At 40.1% G+C, this 16,702-nt stretch overlaps 1 pseudogene; it reads left to right on the top strand.

Moving 5' to 3' along the window:
* The window catches only part of LOC109847039, a 23,895-nt pseudogene extending 9,149 nt beyond the window's left edge, over positions 1–14,746 (top strand).

The raw sequence follows: 16,702 nt of genomic DNA, 5'->3' as shown, positions 1-16,702 counted from the left end.
GCCGCCGTTTTACGAAGACCTTCCCCTTCTAAACTCCCCCAACTTCTATTATGATCAAGAGAATGTACTTCTCGGAGAGATTGTGAAGATGAATGGTAGAGTGTGTCGTGGTCCGTGCATCGGCCAACTATAATGTTTGGCTTTTTGACTACGTGCTTGATGAATATGGTTCCGACTCTCTATGTTCACGCTGTGATCTGTAAGAAGGAGAAGGTGCTGCTTAGGTTTCCTGAGAGCAGTGTCGTCTGGGATGGGATACAGTGACGCTCCGGACGCGGATTGATCATCGAGCACCAGATTGGGCGGTAGTCAATCCGAACACGAAGAACGAGGCTTCCAATTGTAGTAATAATGATGTTTTCAAGTGGAAGCAACTATGGAAAGTGATCGGGGAGAAGATTGAGGTGGATAGTGTTGGTTATAAGGTACGTGAAGAGGAGAGGCTTTAATTTAGTTGGCGGAGGCGATGAAGGGGAAAGTGGAGGTTGTTAAGACTTTATTTTTTTAGTGGCCCACATTTTTATTTTAAAATATTTATTTTTTAGTTTATTTAAAATATAATTAAAGTTTAATAATATTAAGTGCTAAATTTTTATTGGTCAATTGAGAAGAAATTGTCAAATAACTGCTCACGTTGATGGAACGTGGAGATAAAAGAGATTCTATTTAAGACTTGGTTCTCTCTACTCATAATAAGACACAATTTTCTCTCCATCAAGAAAATACGTAGAATCAAAAGGGCTAAGAGAGAAATTCAAGTCTTGATCACAGTTCTTCTTATAGTCAATTTCTCATCAAGATTCTAATCATGGATCAAGGTACGCTCTCTTAATTAATTGTTCTTTGTGAAAATTATTTTGTTCTAAGATATTGGTATTATGATGATCATTCAAAATTAAGTTTGATTTGCTTACATTAAGAATTAGGTTTACATGTGATATTAGAGCATTGATTAAAGAACTTATGATTTTTCATCAAGATTCTTGTTTCTTGTCAAATTGTTCCATTACCGTTAATTCGATTGAGTTTTGAATTTACTAATTAAATGTTTTCACTGTTTATTGAAAGGAGTTGTATTGAATTCACTAATTCCATTACTTCCAATATTCTTTATTTAAAGGATTACCTGTTTATTCATTGAGATATATATCTATATATATTTTGAGTAAAATGAATACTTTGGGACACTTGGCCTAGTGGTAAAGTTTGGGAGGTTGGACATAAGGAATTCACTCAATTAATCTCATGGATCATCAAGGAGCTGGAAAGAAACCAGGAAAGAAGAATGAAAAGGGCAAGAAAGGACCACTGAAAGTTAATGTGTCACATGTCCAAATCAACAAGAAGGAACACAAGAATGATAAGTATCATTTCTGCAAAAAGCTTGAAAACTATCAAAAAAATTGCCTATAACGTAAGGCATGGTTCAAAAAGAAATGTAAGACTATTACTTTTGTATGTTTTGAATCAAATTTGGCAGAAGTTCCTTATAATACTTGGTGTATTGATTCTGGTTGTACCACTCATGTTTCAAATATGATGTAAGGATTCCTTACGATCCAAACCATAAATCAAAATGAAAAGTTCATCTTCATGGGAAATCAAGTCAAAGTTCCAGTTAAGGTCATTGGAACCTATCGCTTGATTTTAGACACTGGGCATCACTTAGATCTTTTCGAAACCTTTTATGTTCTTATTGTTTCTCAAAACTTAGTTTCTTTATCTAAACTTGATACGAGTGGATACTCTTTTAAATTTGGGAATGGATGTTTTAATTTATTTAAGCATAATCATTTTATTGGTTCTGGTGTTCTTTCTGATGGTTTATAAGAATTAAAGCTTGATGACCTTTTTGTTGAAACTCTGTTAAGCTTACATCATAATGTTGGAACTAAACAAGATTTAGTGGATGAAAGTTTAGCTTACTTATGGCATAAATGTTTGGGACACATATCCAAAGAGAAAATACAAAAACTTGTAAAGAATAAAATCCTTCCTAATTTGGATTTTACCGATCTTGGTATTCATGTGGATTGTATTAAAGAAAAACATACAAACCACACCATTAAGAAAGCAACTACAAGAAGCACACAGATCCTTGAAATTATACATATTGATATATGCAGACCTTTTGATGTTCCATCCTTTGGTAAAGAAAAATATTTTATCTTCTTTATTGATGATTTTTCACGTTATGGATATATCTATTTGTTGCATGAAAAATCTTAAAAAGTAGATATCCTAGAGGTGTTTATTAATGAGGTTGAAAAACAATTAGACAAAAAGTAAAAATTGTTAGATCTGACAGAGGTAGTGAATATTATGGAAAGTATGATGAAACTGGACAATGCCCTGGTCCATTTGCTAAATTCCTTGAAAAACATAGCATATGCGCTCAGTACGGGATGCCAAGTAAAACCCGCAATAAAATGGTGTTGCGGAAAGGTATAATCATACACTAATGGACATTGTTAGGAGTATGTTGAGTTATTCTTCTTTACCCTTGTCATTGTGGATGCATGCTTTAAAAACCGCCATGTATTTGTTAAACAGGGTTCCTAGTAAGGCAGTTTCAAAGACACCTTTCGAACTGTGGACGAGAAGAAAACCCAGTTTAAGACACCTTTATGTTTGGGGTTGTCCTACGGAAATATGAACTTTTAATCCACATGAAAAGAAACTAGACTCAAGAACAACCAGTGGTTTCTTTATTGCTTATCCAGAGAAATCTAAAGTATATAGATTTTATTGTCTTGGCCATGGTACAAGAATTGTTGAAACTGGAAATGCCAGTTTCATTAAAAATGGTGACATTAGTAGGAGTATGGAACCACGTAAAGTAAAAATTCAAGAAGTTAGAGTGCATGTTCTTTTGAGATGAATAACCATATATATATGTTAAATAAATGTGATAAATAGTGTTTGGGAGCCTAGCAAGAATTTCTATGTTAGAGAAATCAAGGGGATTGATCAGCATGTGATAGAAGGCATAGCAGGCAGTTGTTCTGCTGTACGGTCGACCGCGATGTGCGCGGCGGTCGACCGCACAGCAGTCGGGCACACAGGAGACTTTTCTCCTGCTGTGCGGTCGACCGCGCAAGGCGCGGCGGTCGACCGCACAGCAGGCAGAGAGTTGTTCTGTGTTGGGTCTTAATGGGTTTCGGGTCGGGTTCGGGTCGGGTTGTGGGGTTAGTATATATACTATCATACCCTAAAGAGCCCCATTTCTCATCTGAAATCAGAACCCTAGCCCCCTCTCTCCCCCTCAAACCCTAGTTTCTCACTCCTTGGTGATTTGGAGGAGCTTTGGAGGGCTTTTCAGCGAATTGTTGGTGGATTCAGCGAGAGGGATCATCTTCCTCCAGATCTAGGGCTTCGTTTTCGTCGTAGGCGAGTAACATCTCGCCCAACTTCATCCCATTTCCTTTTTATGCTTGGATTTGAGTTTTATTCGGTTTTTATTGAGCCCAAAATCGTATTTTTGTGTAGATAAGTAGATCTTATGGCATGGGATGCAAGAATCATATATTTCAGTCTTAAAAAGTTCACTAATGATGTTTAATTAAATGAGTTTTTGATCTGAAACACTTTTATGAGAGTTAAACTCATTTTTACTATTTAAGAACTTTTAAAATCATGTTGTTTAAGGTTTGGGATTTTTGATAATGAGGTTTTAACCATTTAAACTTGTTGTTTATTGCCATGGTTCTCTATTAAAAGGTTATAGTATAATGGGTATAGAAATCCCCAAGTTTTTGTATGAGTTCGGTAGCTGACAGAACCCAGAATGAGGTTCTGTCCGCCCAGCGGTCGACCGCATAGGACTCAGCGGTCGACCGTCGCGCGTTCCTGCCTGCAGAATCGTTTCTGCGCTTTGGGCGGTCGACCGGCATGACCTCTGCGGTCGACCGTCGCTCAGTTTCTGAGCCTAGTAGTTCTCAGGCCTGCGAGCGGTTGACCGGAGTGGGTTCTGAAGTCGACCGCCGCACAGTTTTTCCTGCCCTATTTGTTTCTGCTGTATAGTACACTCGTTAGAGCGCTTGCCTCGATCACCTAACTTTGATCTTCAGTTGTACTAAGCATCTATGCATGATAGATGGCCTGAAATACTTGCCTAGAATCACACGACGAGTTGAGTGTGAGTTTTGCATAAGTAAACCATGCCTTGTATATCACTAATACTTGCTCAGTTGCACAGTCCTCGTGTTGGACTATAATCCATAGAAGTCCTCGTGTTGGACTATAATCCATTTCAGTCCTCGTGTTGGGCAATTATCCATTTATCTCATGTGTTGGGAAATCTCTATATCTAATTCATGTACTGGACATCATTATTAACCATGCATGCGACATTTCACATGGGTTATGACATGACACTTATGAAGAATATGACACCACATATATTGAGAGTATGATATGACACTTATGTCAAATACGACATGGTAATTATGTGGGACGTATATATATATGTTCGGAGACATGTTGTAAATTTCTTTTTGCTTATTTCTGTTTACATATTAGACTCCGGGTTTGGCACTTAGGGATTTTCAATTTGGGATATAAGGTATATACATGAGGGTTTCCTTGTTTGGATTATTTCGCTCGACGTACCTATGCCCGTCTTGAAACTTCATAAGTACTAAGACCCATTGTTTATTGTTAGGGTAATTGTTTATATGTGTACATATACTTTGTGATAACTGTATTTTTCTTATCCAATGAGCCCTCTCCCTTGGGGTTAGTTGTGATGTTGCTCGCTAGCGCTTTGACGCTCGTTGTCCCTCCCCCTTTCAGGTCACGAGCCAGGAGCCCGGAGAGTCGCAGGTTGATGGCGACACACTTTAGTGTTCGACTATCTATTCTAGCTATGCTTTATTTTGGAGCTCCACTATAGACTTTGTTTATACATTTGAGGACTTTATTCTAGATGTTGTAAAGGCTGTGTGCCTTATTTCCTTTGTTTAGACTTGTTGTATTTGAGATGTATTAAGAACTCCAGTTTGTTCCTTTCAAACATTGACTTTATATTCCTGTATGTTGGATGATGGAATACTATTTGATCTCTATCGTTTCATCAGTTATCTCTTGTAGTATCTTTTACTTGCTTTTGTACCTACACCTATTATTGACCCACTAGAGTGATAAAAATTGTGATGGTGAAACATGTTATTGCACGGTGTAGTGCATGGCAGGTTTGACATCCTTGGTTTCACCTCGGACTGCAGCCTTGTGTGAACCCAGGGGCGTCACACATTAGTAGGAGTATGGAACCACGTAAAGTAAAAATTCAAGAAGTTAGAGTGCATGTTCCTTTACTTATAACTTCTTCTCAAGTTGTTGTTCCTACAGTTGTTGAATAGTTTAACGACTTACAAGAACAACAAATAAATGATCAAACACTCTATGAAGAAGTTGTTACCAATGAACCTATAATGGATATACCCCATGAAGAAGTAGCATTAAGAAAAGTCTCAAAGACAGAAAAAATCTGCTATTTCTGATGATTATGTGGTTTATCTAAAGAGTCAGAATTTGACCTTGGAATTGAAAAAGATTCAGTTTCATTTTCATAGGCCATGAAAAGTTATAATTATAATAAATGGTTTGATGCCATGAAAGATGAGTTGTAATTAATAGAGTATAATGAAGTTTGGGATCTTGTAGAGTTGCCTGAAGGTTGTAAAAGAGTTGGGTGTTAATAAGTCTTTAAGACCAAACACAACTCAAATGGCAATGTTGAACGATATAAGGCTGGACTCATTGCCAAAGGTTTTACTCAGAAGGATAGCATTGACTATAATAAAGAAATATTTTCTCCTGTTTTAAAAAAGGATTCATTTAGAATTATTATGGCTATGGTGGTTCATTATGACTTAGAGCTACATCAAATGGATGCGAAAACTATATTTCTAAATGGAAATTTAGATGAACAAGTTTACATAGACCAACCCGAGGGTTTTCAAGTTGAAGGAAAGGAGCACATGGTGTGTAAACTTAATAGGTCAATATACAGACTCAAACAAGCTTTCCGACAATGTTATCTTAAGTTTAATGATACTATCACATCTTTTGGATTTAAAGAAAACACCGTTGATCGATGTATATATCTAAAAATCAGTAGGAGCAAGTTTATATTTCTTATTCTGTATGTTAATGATATCTTGCTTGCTACTAATGATCTTGGCTTGCTACACAAGACCAAAATATCTCTTTCTTAAGAACTTCGAAATGAAAGATATGGGTGAGACATCCTATGTGATTGGAATTAAAATATTCTATGACAGATCATAAGGATTGTTAGGGTAATCTCAGAATCATATATTAATAAAGTTCTAGAGAGGTTCCAGATGGAAATATATATGCATCTGTTGTTCCAATTCAGAAAGGAGATAAATTAAGTCTTATGCAATGTCCAAAGAATGAATTGGAATACAAACAAATGGAACAAATTCCTTATGCATCTATCATTAGGAGCTTGATGTATGCTCAGGTTTGTACAAGGCTAGATATTAGTTTCTCTATCGAAATGCTAGGTAGATATCAAAGTAACCCAGGTTTGGATCATTAGAAAGCTGCAAAGAAGGTATTAAGATACTTGCAAGGAACAAAGGATCATATGCTCACTTATAGGAGATCTGATCACCTTGAGGTGATTGGATATTCGAATTCAGATTTTACTGGATGTTTGGATACAAGAAAATCCACATTTGATTTTTGTTCCTTTTAGCTGGAGGAGCGATCTCATGGAAAAGTACGAAGCAGTCTGTCATTGCTGCATCGACTATAGAGGCAGAGTTTATGCCATGCTTTGAGGCCACTGTTCATAGATTATGGCTGTGGAATTTTATTTTAGAACTTGGAATTGTTAACAGTATTGCCAAACTGCTGAAAATTTATTGTGATAATGCTACAACAGTTTTTTTTCTAAAAAAGACAAGTATTCGAAGGGTGCTAAACATATAGAATTGAAATACTTTACCGTTAAAGAAGAAGTTCATAAACAAAGGGTGTCAATTGAGCACATTAGCACCAATCTCATGATTGCAGATCCGTTAACAAAAGGACTACCACCAAAGACATTTAATGAACATGTCAAAAGAATGAGCATTATTGAAAATCATTACTAACTTTTATGTAAAGTTTATGTTCTATATATATTTGACACTTTGAACTTATCTAAATATTATTTCTGATATATTAATGCATCATGTTTCTTATTGTTAGTATATACATGAATGATTACATGAGTACTAACAGGATATGTCTCTGACAAGGACATTATTGTTGGACCATTATGATAAATCTCATTGCAGGTCATGTTAAATTTAAAACTAATATCGTGATCCTTATTAGTTAACCGCGTACGACCGCCATGATCCTTATTAATTTTCTACTTAATGATGATTGATGGTTTGATCAATGTAATGATGGAATTAGCTTATACTATGCATATTATGTTGTATTACTAAACCATGCTTTAAATTATGATACATGGGCCAAGTGGGAGAATGTTAGATTTTATTGTTTTAGTGGCCCACATTTTTATTTAAAAATATTTATATTTTAGTTTATTTAAAAGATAATTAAAGTTTAATAATATTAAGTGCTAAATTTTTATTGGTCAGTTAAGAAAAAATTGTCAAATAAATGCTCACGTTGATGGAACATAGAGATAAAAAAGATTCTATTTAAGAGTTGGTTCTCTCTCTATCCATAATAAGATATAGTTTTTTCTCTCCATCAAGAAAATACGTAGAATCAAAAGGGCTAAGAGAGAGAAATTCAAGTCTTCATCACAGTTCTTCTTGTAGTCAATTTCTCGTTAATATTCTAATCATGGATCATGGTACGCTCTCTTAATTAATTGTTCTATGTGAAAATCATTTTATTCTAAGATATTGGTATTATGATGGTCAAATTAAGTTTGATTTGCTTAAATTAAGAATTAGGTTTATAGAGGTTTGAGGGGAGATTGTTAGGGAGAATGAGCTGGTGGGAGACGAAGCTTGAGGAGGTTAGGAATTGGTGGTTTGTGGATGCAGTTCTTGGGGTGTGTAGGCAATAAAAATTGCCTTTATCCCTATCAGAGAAGTTCAAAACAAGACTGCTAAAACCTCATGCGAAAGAGCAAAAAGGGGAAAAACGCTGATATCTCTCAAACCATAAGGAATTTGGCAAAACGGAGGCGGCAAACCCTCTTTGGAGGTTTGGTTGGCTCCGTCTCATCGAGATAGTCGATTTTCATATATAATTCATCAAATTCCGACTAACGGTTTGAAAGTTATGGCCTGTTCTTCGTGTCATGTTCTGCAGCTCGCCTGCAGAGGTCGCCTGCATGATCCAGGCTCACCTGAAGGTTGAAGCTCGCCTGAAAAGGGTGAAGTTCGCCTGTAAGGAAGTCTGTCTGTAAGGCTAGAGCTCGCCTGAACATTGGAACTCGCCCGAACTAAGCGAAGCTCGCCTGCACAGCTTCGCCTACGAGGCTCGCCCGCACAGCTCGCCTGAAGGCTGAGCTCGCCTGTAGCACCCAGGCTCGCCTACATGCCAAAGCCCGTCAGGCTCGCCTGTAGACCCAAGCTCGCCTGCAGACCCAAGCTCGCCTGTAAAGGCTGAAGCTCACCCAACAACTAGAAACCCACCAGCGTTGTCAGCCGCCCACTTAGAGTATGGGAACAGTCAAATCAGTGGTCAAATCCCATGAATCAAGGGAGAAAGCATGACGCTCCTCACCTAGCGAGGATAGAGCGGCTGATAGGACCCTCTAAGTGATCACATCTCATAGCTAGGGTGGCTGGCTCCCTCACCCCTACTAGTGGTCAAATCCCACAAATCAATGGATGACTCATGCCATCCCTTGTCTATTTAAACCCACTTTCAGCCAACGTGAAAGAGGTTGATTGGCTGTTGCTTGCTTAAGCTAGCTAATCTTCCAAAGGTTGAACCTTGGCTCATTTGCTAAAGGCTCCCTCATTTGAAGAGACTCGTCTGAACTCTCAGACTTGAGGCTCTCAAGCTCATTGCAGACTCTTGCATAGTAGCTCTTTACAGACTCGTCTGAACTCCCAGGCTTGAGGCTATTAGGCTCTTTGCAAGCTAGTGCATGATATCTCTCTCTCTAAGCAGTCAGCCGACAAACACGAGCCCCCGTTTGGCCTCGGGTATAGTCGAACTCATCCAACACGAGCTTCTACTGTGTACTGAAGCTCGCTAGCAACCTCGATCGAATCGTCCAAGGGAAGCAGACTCGGTCCCCATGTTAAACAAGGAGGGCATTCCCTCCGCTTCTGTTATAATTTCGATTCATTAGTTTGTAATAAGCTATTCTTATCAATAAAAACAAAGTCCCTGTTTCGGGAGATCAAAATGTACACTTACAAAAGATGGCGACCACACTGGGAGAAACCGTTCATTTAGATGAATTGGTGGTGGTGCAGTTCGACGAAGTTGCGGAAGAGACTATCATCGAGTCCCTCTTCATTGAGTTCGATCAAACGAAGTACGAAGAATACTTGTCTTCGACTTCCTCTTGCGGCAAAATGTCACACAAACACCGAAAGGTTATGCATGTAAATCAGCCCAAGCAAATCGAGAGCTTTACCCGAGTAATCACTGGGGGTGCCATTCCCCCCAATGCGATTGATGCCAAGGACGAATGACAAGTTCCCAATTCTGGTGAACTACATCAATCAGCTCCCAATTGTGGCGAACTTCGCAAATCTGGTGAACTCAGCAGTTCAAACGGGCTTCATCAAGCTCGCCTGACAGCCCAAACTCGCCTGCAAGCTCAAACAGTCGGACTTCATCAAGCTCGCCTAACGGCCCAACTTCGCCCGCAAGCCAACCTTCGCCAGAAAGGCAAAGCTGCTGCTCGCCCAACAGGCGAACCTTGCCAGACTGAGCCTTGTCGACGAGCTCAAGTATGCCAGATAGGCAGACCACACCAAGCTCGCGTAATAGCTCGACCCCACCTGTAAGTGGCTGTAGCACGCTAAATAGGCGAACCTTGCCTGAAAGAACTAGAGGATGAACCTCGCCAACAGGCTCAAGGTCGCCGACCACGTAAACCTCGCCTGAATGAACAGATAGGCAAACTTCGCCAATGGGCCCAAGCTCACTTGTCTAGGCAAGGTCGCCTGAATTCAACACTTGGAAAATTTCCCAAGTGTTCCCATTTGGTCTCCCTCGAGTCTCCTTCATTTGAGCGCCAGCAGTCAGCTAAGGCTCAGGCTTGCCTTGAACCTCGCCTGAACGACCAATCAGCCAGACCTCACTAGCAGTCGGCTGAAGGTCGCTCAAATGCTCGAGCTCGCCTACAGTCAGCTGGAGCTCACCCATATTCTAGACCTTGCCGGGACAAGCAAGGTCGGATGGATCCGACACTTAGGGAATTTTCCAGGTGTCCTCATTCCGACTCCTTTTAGTCTCCTCCATGCGATTGCGCACTTGGTCCTTTCGACATTGGGGGTTTCCACCATCAATCTGCAGGGGATCTCAGGGATCATCTGATTCACAAACGAACTCTTCATGAGACAAAACCCTCAGTGCCATTGCGAGAGACTCATCCAGGCAATACTTGCGGATTGCCGATGTTCCAAGGAGCCAAAGTCATTAGTGTTTGGAAGGCTTTCTCAATAGTCTCCTAAGCCGAGTCCTCTCCGCCAGAGACGCAATCATCAGAGGAGACGATCTTCCGATGATCTGGAGCTCCCCGCCGCAACTATCAATGTGACGGGAAAATCTAAGGCCATTGAGCGTGAAGGTATCCGCCAATGCACTCACGCCCAAATAGGGGTAGCCATTCCGTTTGACTACATGTGTCTAGCACCCGTCACTGATGGCGATGACGATGATTGCTCAGCAGTGGCGACATCGCAAACCTCAAGCTCAGTTTAGGGTGAGCATGCAAATGTGCACATGACCAACATCCCTGATGAGATATCTAGGAGACTCGACGAGCAATAAGCAACCATCAACTCCCTGAAGGAGATGTTGGAGGAGCTTCTGAGCGAGAAGAAGAAGAAGAGAGAGAGGACTTCACATGCTTCGTATAAATCCTCGAAGCACAAAGAGCGGATGCCTACTCCTTCTCACTCCTCATCCGAGTCATCTAGAGGAGCGTCATCTTCGGATCATAATCCAAGGAACAAAAGGCTGGATGAGTTCCAAAGCCAACTCGATGCCTTAAAGCTCCAAAAGCATATGAACAAGCTGGGGGTTGTCAGACCATATCCAATCGAATGGGATACAGTCTCCTACCCGGCGAAGTTCAAGCCACTAGACCTCCTGCAGTTCGATGGTAAGGATTCTCCTACCCAGCACATCTACTACTTCTAGACGCAAATTGGACACATAGTAGGGAATGATCTCATTATGACTCGATTGTTCATTGGCACCCTCAAGAGGGTCGCTTTTGAATGGTTCCGCAGATTGGAGCCTGAATCCATCACCTGCTAGAAGGACATGGAACAGCTCTTCATGGCTAGATTCTTCGACGATGATGAAGAAATATCTGTGGCCACCCTACTAACTGTAAAGCAGATGAAGACAGAGTCAGTAAGTGACTTTGCCAAGAGGTTCAAGAATCGATCACTGTATACACATGATCAAGTTTCTGAGGCCACTCTCATTTAGATGTGCTGGAACTATCTCTCCATCGATACCCTATCTAACATGGGTGCAGTCATAGCTTGCTCGTGGAAAGACTTAATCTGCCAAGGAGAACAAGTCGAGAGCATGCTCGAGCGTATGAATGCTGAAGAGCCATGTGGATTTGAAGGAGATGATGACCAAATAAATTTCACTTTGGTAGTGGAAACCACTTCCCCTCTAGATGCTTTCCAAGAATGAGAGGTCTGCTTTCTGAACGATCAATCCTTCTCACAGTCCGATGCATCCCAAATCTTCTACTTGGTCAAACCTTCCTACAGTTAGGACCAAAGCCAAATTCCCTCGCCAATCCTTTCTAATAAGACGGTGGGACCCCGGAACTATCAAGTTAATTGTCACCTCTGATAGCCATTTCTCCATCAGTTTCGTTCAACTGGACGATGGATCTGGTAAGACTATCAAGTTAACCATTACCTCTGATAGTCTCCTCCAAATTTCTCCCGTCGATCCTCTCCAATAGGACGATGGGACAGTTAACCATTACCTCTGATAGTCTCCTCCAAATTTCTCCCGTCGATCCTCTCCAATAGGACGATGGGACAACTCCCACTGTTATGTTAACACTACACCTCTGACAAAATCAACTTACCAATCCTCTTCAATAGGATGGTAGATCCTCAAAGTCGTTCCGATCGTGACAATCTCTATCATGTTAACATCACACCTCTGACCAGAATCTACTTACCGACTCTCTTCAATGGAGCGGTAGGTCCAAAAAATTGCTCCAATCACGGCAATTCCTATCAGGCTAACGATCACCTCTGATAGCCGACACCGTCATTCCTACAAATGATGTTGTCTGATCAGTCATCATACTCATACGTCCCTGAACGACCTGATCCTTTCCGAACGTTCTAATATCCTTAAAACAATCGATGGATAGTAGCCTACCATGCGATGGCTACTATAATAATCAATCGTCACACTCATACGTCTCTGAACTATTTGATTCCCCCAGCACCGTCTTTCCTACAAAAGGCGTTGCTGTTTGATAATGGCTTACCAAGTGATGTGCCTTTATCCAAATAGTGGCCTACCATGCGATGTGCTGCTAAATTAGGATTCGTCTTTGCCCTAAGAGAAGACAAATCAGGGTTCATCTTTGCCCCAAGAGAAGACAAGCTTCTCCTCAAGACTTCAACGGGTATACGAGTATAAACTATTTCTCAAACCTCCAACTGGTATACGAGGCTAAACTGTTCCCTTACCTCTAACTGGTATACGAGGCTAAACTTTTCCCTTTCCTCCAACCGGTGTACGAGGTTAAACTGCTCCCTACGTCCAAACACCTCAAATGGCTAAGGATAGAGGAGAAATCTTAGCATTGAACCTAAGAGAAGCTTCTCAACAACTTACCATACTAAAGGCAAGAGCATGGCTAGTCCAACTTAAATGGCAGTTGGTAAAGACAAATCAAGTCCGTTGATAGCTGAGGGTTTGCTCAAAATCCTAGAAGGCGATCATCAGCTGCGAGTGAAGAGGTCAACTTCACCGAGCTCGTTGGAAGGCTCCTCACTCTATCTGAGCAGGGATCACTTTACATGTCTTCATATCTAAAGTGTTTCAGACCCTATGCGGCCTGATTCAGGTCTAAAAATTTTGGAGGGGGTTCTGTAGGCAATAAAAATTACCTTTATCCCTATCAGAGAAGTTCAGAACAAGACTGCTAAAACCTCATACGAAAGAGCAAAAAGGGGAAAAACGTTGATATCTCTCAAACCGTAAGGAATTTGGCAAAACGGAGGCGGCAAACCCCCTTTGGAGGTTTGGTTAGCTCCGTCTCGTCAAGATAGTTGATTCGATTTTCATATATAATTCGTCAAATTCTAACTTACGGTTTGAAAGTTATGACCTGTTCTTCGTGGTATGTTCTGGAGCTCGCCTGCATAAGTCGAACTCGCCTGCATAAGTCAAGCTCGCCTGCAGAGGTTGCCTGCATGATCCAGGCTTACCTGAAGGCTGAAGCTCGCCTGAAAAGGGTGAAGTTCGCCTGTAAGAAAGTCCGTCTGTAAGGCTAGAGCTCGCCTGAACATTGGAACTCGCCCGAACTAAGCGAAGCTCGCCTGCACAGCTTCGCCTACGAGGCTCGCCCGCACAGCTCGCCTGAAGGCTGAGCTCGCCTGTAGCACCCAGGCTCGCCTACATGCCAAAGCCCGCCAGGCTCGCCTGTAGACCCAAGCTTGCCTGCAGACCCAAGCTCACCTGTAAAGGCTGAAGCTAGCCCAACAACTAGAAACCCACCAGCGTTGTCAGCTGCCCACTTGGAGTATGGGAACAGTCAAATCAGTGGTCAAATCCCATGAATCAATGAAGAAAGCATGGCGTTCCTCACCTAGCGAGCATAGGGTGGCTGATAGGACCCCTTAAGTGGTCCCATCCCACAGCTAGGGCGGTTAGCTCCCTCACCCCTACTAGTGGTCAAATCCTACAAATTAAGGGATGACCCATGTCATCCCTTGCCTATTTAAAGCCACTTTCAGCCAACGTGAAAGAGGTTGATTGGCTGTTGCTTACTTAAGCTAGCTAATCTTCCAAATGTTGAACCTTGGCTCATTTGCTAAAGGCTCTCTCATTTGAAGAGACTCGTCTGAACTCTTAGACTTGAGGCTCTCAAGCTCATTGCAGACTCTTGCATAGTAGCTCTTTACAGACTCGTCTGAACTCCCAGACTTGAGGCTCTTAGGCTCTTTGCAAGCTAGTGCATGGTAGCTCTCTCTCTCTAAGCAGTCAGCCGACAAGCACAAGCCGCCGTTTGGCCTCGGGTATAGTCAAACTCATCCAACATGAACTTCTACTATGTACTGAAGATCGCCAGCAACCTCGATCGAATCGTCCAAGGGAAGCAGACTCGGTGCGAGAACCGAGCGAGGCGTCCTATAGCTACCAAAGTCCCCATGTTAAACAAGGAGGGCATTCCCTCCGCTTTTGTTGTAATTTCGATTCATTATTTTATAATAAGCTATTCTTATCAATACAAATAAAATCCATGTTTTGGGAGATCAAAATTTACACCTACAGGGTGGAGATGGATCATTTGGAAAGCATGAATAAGAGCAAGGAGCATGGGTTTTGTAAATGAGTTGTTGCCATTGGGGCCCACCCATGTCAAGCTACTGCAAAACCGCGTAAAGAGCCAAAGTATGAGATGTTGAACGTGTGTGGGGTCCACCTTCTCCACGTGAAGAGATAGAAGACAACGGATGTTTTTTTTCGTACTTGGACGTTGTCTTCTGGCCCACCCAATTACCTTGCATAAATAACAATGTTTTTTGCCTAAGGTTTTGTGCAGGAGAGTAAAAAGAGGGGTTGTGTGCAACCGTTGGCTTGGGTGGCGTGAAGGTAGGGAGCATGCAGAGAACAAAAGAAAAAAGGTGGCTCAAAGTTTCAGCTGCTATGCAAAGGCAGAGGGTTTTCTTGGGCTGCGTGCAACAAGAAAAACAGAGGCTCTTTTGGCTCAGTTGAGAGAGAGATTGTGAGAGATTTAAAAGTTTGTTTGAGGGTTTTTTGTAAAATCTTAAATGATTGTAAACCCATTTGTATTCTCTTTATCTAATAGTGGATCTCCTCCCTCCTTACCTTGTGGACATAGGAAACTCGTCGAACCACATAAAAATAGTTTGTCTTGCTGTGATTTGTAATAGCTTGTTAGGTTCCCTCGACAAGTCAGTCCTAGATCTGATGAGAGGAAGAGTGTATATCCCACTTTGTTGAGATATATTACTTTTGATTCTTATTTTCTTTGTAAAATAGGGATTTAGTTATGATCTTACTCTCTTGTTGTGCGCCAGAAGTGTTGCCAATATTTTTGCTACACACAATAAGTGGTATCAGAGCTTCAGGTTTAGCTTGAGGTTTGTTCGAAGAATTCGGTGAAGGATTCCTATCTGAAGAGTTATATCGATAACATGGGAGAAGCAAGCAAATCAGGTTCGTCTCTTACGAAGGCGATACAGAGTCTGAGCATCAATAACATGAAAATTGATGTTCTGAAGTTCGACGATAAGATTAATTTTGGATTGTGAAGTGATGCGACATAATTATGTACCAAAATTGCAAGTGCACAATTTATCAAGTTATAGTATAAAAAGATATCGATCCCACGAAGAAGGTGATTTTAAGAGATTATTAAACTTGGTTCTTATATTTTGTGCGTGACAATTAGGAATAAAGAATAAGTGTGATTGTATGAGTGGTTGTTTTGATTTATATGCAAGAGGTAATAAATTGAATTTTAGAGGAGAGAAGGAAGAATTAAAGAATAAATGAAATCATAAGGCAAGAAATATGAATTAATAAAATCAAGAAATAAAACTAAGAATGAAAGGAAAATTTAAGAAAGTTAAGATGAAGGATTCAAAAGAGGTAAGAAATTTAGAATATAATCAACTAACCAATTTTAATTACAAAATATAAACTATTCTCTTTTTATCATATTTCAACTTAGATTTATTAAGCATAGATTATCAAACCATTTAAGGAAAGTATAACCTATCAAATTATCATCTAAGTTAAAATTACTATTCATGATAAGAACAACAACATGATAATAATCCTAGAATTCATAAGCATAACCTATCAAACCATTTAAGGAAAGCATAGATCATCAAATTCTTCTTCTACCGATTAGTTCTCTAGTTGATTATCCTAAACATGAACATTTTAAGTACAAGAGAATAATTCATACAATATAAAGGAAATTAGACTAGTTTCATATAATTCTAAATTTCCTACAAGAATTAAATTCACATCTTAAGAAATAAAAACAAGAAAAAGAAGACTAATTACAAAATTAAAAAGAAAAGAAAAATCTAAACTATGAACAAGAAATAAATCTAATTACAAAGAAAATAAAAATCTAAACTACAAAATAAATTGCAGAAATTAAATGCAAGAAAAATAAATCTACTCTACAAATTAAAGTGCAAAAAGAAATAAAAAAGACAAGAAAATAAATCTACACTACAAGCATGAATTTAAATCTAACTAATAAGCAATAATAAAGAAATTACTAAAAAGAAATAAAAGAGAAAAGAAA

The sequence above is a fragment of the Asparagus officinalis genome, chromosome 7, assembly GCF_001876935.1.
Source record: "Asparagus officinalis chromosome 7, Aspof.V1, whole genome shotgun sequence".
Classification (NCBI taxonomy): Eukaryota; Viridiplantae; Streptophyta; class Magnoliopsida; order Asparagales; family Asparagaceae; genus Asparagus; species Asparagus officinalis.
This window is presented reverse-complemented; position numbering and strand designations above follow the sequence as displayed.